Genomic DNA, 2,957 nt, shown 5'->3' on the forward strand with positions numbered 1-2,957 from the left:
CAAAATTTACGAACATTTTTTTAAACTTGGTGAACATTTTCCTAAATCAATAAATTTTGTAAAATTCATAAAGAATATTGATGAACGTTTTTTCAAAATTGATGGTTTTTTCAAAATTGATGTTCCTTTTTCTCAAAATTGATGAAGTTTTTTCAAAATAATGCATATTTTCAAAGTAGATGAATTTGTTTTGCCAAAATTGATGGACTTTTTTCAAAATCGATCATACAAGGACATGAAAAATACTGAGACCATTTAAGAGATGTTGAGAAATGGGCTACTCCCAAACGGACTCTTCTGGCCTAACCGAACAGTCTCCGTCGAACATGGTATTTTTGGAAATCTCAAGACTGACCCAAACTTTCGTAAGCAGGTAGGCGTGCCCATGGTAGTCATTTACGCCAGGTTTGAATGATTTCCTACACCATATGCAAGTTGCGACATGTCCCGCCATTTATCGACTATTTTTTACCGAGAAAACTCCAAAAAATACAAAATTTGTCGAAAAGCAAAGCAACTTGGCGTGGTGCCATAACTTGGTCATACAAGCCATTGGAAAAAATAGGGTCATTTCAAGGATGTCGAAAAACAACATGCTATGAGATGAAGCCTTGTATTTTATGAATATTTGTATTTCAATGTTTGTACTTTTTTTTACAATTGTGTCTGTTCAATGTTTGTATAATTTTTTAGAATGCGAGTGTTATAACTTATGAACAAAATTTGAATAGGCAAACTTTTTTTGAAATTTTGGAAAAGTGAAAATGGAAAAGAAACAAAAACTATCAGCAAAAAAGAGAAAGAAATAGTGGGAAAATCTGTTTTGCTACAGTAAGCTGGTTGGTAAAGGATAGTTCTAGTAGTTTGCGTTTTTGTAGTTAGACATTTGAGCTTATCAGTTTGTGTACTTAGTGGCGAGCGGTCGGCAGTGAGAGCTACAGGGTTTGATCCGCGCATTGCCATTTCCTGTTTAATGTATTTTCCCTGTTTTCGCGTGCGCAGTCAAGGCAGCGTGCTGTGCATGGCACCTTCTATCTGAATCTACTTCCGGAAGGTGAACCCTATTTGCCGCCCGAGGGTGTCAAACTGTCATGGCTTTGTTGAAGCGAAGCGACCGACACGATATGCGTCGGCCCACTTTGAACGAGCAACCGGTTTTAGGAAAATGTTCACTGTGTATAAAAAGTGTTCATCGTGTCTACTAATTTTATTCAACGTGCATTTCAAAAATATTCGGCATATATTTTAAAGAAAGTTTAGTTTGTATTTGAAAAAAAACACCGTATACTAGGAAAATGTTAAGTGCGTATTTTAAATTCACTTTTTAGAAAACTGTTCATATTTAAGAAAAGAATATTCTATTTATTTTTTATGATTTTGAAACATTGTTGGCATTTTCAAGAAATTTTGTTCGCATTGTTTTGCAAAAGTATTGAAAAAGAAAAAAAGTCGGATCTGCAGCTCTAAATAGTACTTTAAACGTTAGCGCTGCCTTTAAGCCGTACTCAGTTACTAGGCCATCTGGTTAGCATTGGTTCCCATTCATGGCCAGGTTGTGAGTTCAATACCTGGTGCAAGTGCTTTTATTTTTCGCATTTATTATGGATACATGTCTCAAAAAATATATTAATACGTGTACGACAGACTACCGTATAGTTTGTGAAATGTCTATATTGCCCTTTATACGCTTTGTGAGGGGGGGGGCTACCGAAGCATTGCTCTTATTTTTCTAGGTAAATATACAACATTTGCGGGTGTTCCTATTCCACGTTTTAGATGTTGTTGGGCTAAAACACTCACCTGGTGCAAGTGCTTTTATTTTTCGCATTTATTATGGATACATGTCTCAAAAAATATATTAATACGTGTACGACAGACTACCGTATAGTTTGTGAAATGTCTATATTGCCCTTTATACGCTTTGTGAGGGGGGGGTCTACCGAAGCATTGCTCTTATTTTTTTAGGTAAATATACAACATTTGCGGGTGTTCCTATTCCACGTTTTAGATGTTGTTGGGCTAAAACACTCACATGGGTTGGCCCACAATGCTCTCGCTTGCTCGGCAGGCTCGTTCCACTTTGTTGTCTTTGTTTTTTTTTCTCACCCTCTCTTCTGCTAGAGGCTCAGGAAATAAATGGCTACTATTTTTAGTAGATCTGGGAAAATTGATGAAATCATTTTCTATAATTTTAAAAAAAAGGTTCCTGAATTTAAAAGATGTTTGTGAATCTAAAAATTTTCCATGGTTCATGAATAATAATATTTACAATTTCAAAAATGTTCATAAATGGTAAAACATACTCATACTTATGAAGACTATTAATTCCATGGAAAAAACATTAGCCATAAATTTTATTACTGTTAGTGAACTTAAAATGTGACCATAGATTTTTTTTTAAAAACATGAATTTATAGAAGTTCTAGCGAATTCAAATGTTCATGAATTTAAAATAAAAATAGAATAAAATAAGGAGGAAGGAAAAAAAAGAAACCTAGAGGTAAAATCGCCCAACGAGTAGAGAAAGTGCACGTTAAAATAAAAAAATAAAAAGAAAGCCTGTAAATGCCCATAGTAATTATCAATATAAAACTGGGAGCCCCTAATGGGCGCCTTAAGTGCCCATTCTTCAAACTGGCGCCTACTACCGTGTCTAAGTGGGGCGTATCTAAAAAGTCACTCGTTCGTTGGTTTGTTCATTCCCTGCTTCGATCATTTGTTTCTGCTTCAATTTTTTTTTCTAAAAAGAACAGTCGTCTTTTAAACTCTCACCTGTTGACAGTTGACCATTTTGATCCTGTTGACCATTAATATGGAAAACGTTCATCGATTTTGAAAAAATTAATTGATTTAAAAAAAGTTCATCAATTTCGAAAAAGGCTCATCGATTGGAAAAACAGAGTTCATCGATTTTTTTTAAAAGTTCACCAATTTTGAAAAAAGTTCATCGATCTGAG

Source organism: Triticum urartu, unplaced genomic scaffold (genome assembly GCF_003073215.2).
Source record: "Triticum urartu cultivar G1812 unplaced genomic scaffold, Tu2.1 TuUngrouped_contig_4848, whole genome shotgun sequence".
Taxonomy (NCBI): domain Eukaryota; kingdom Viridiplantae; phylum Streptophyta; class Magnoliopsida; order Poales; family Poaceae; genus Triticum; species Triticum urartu.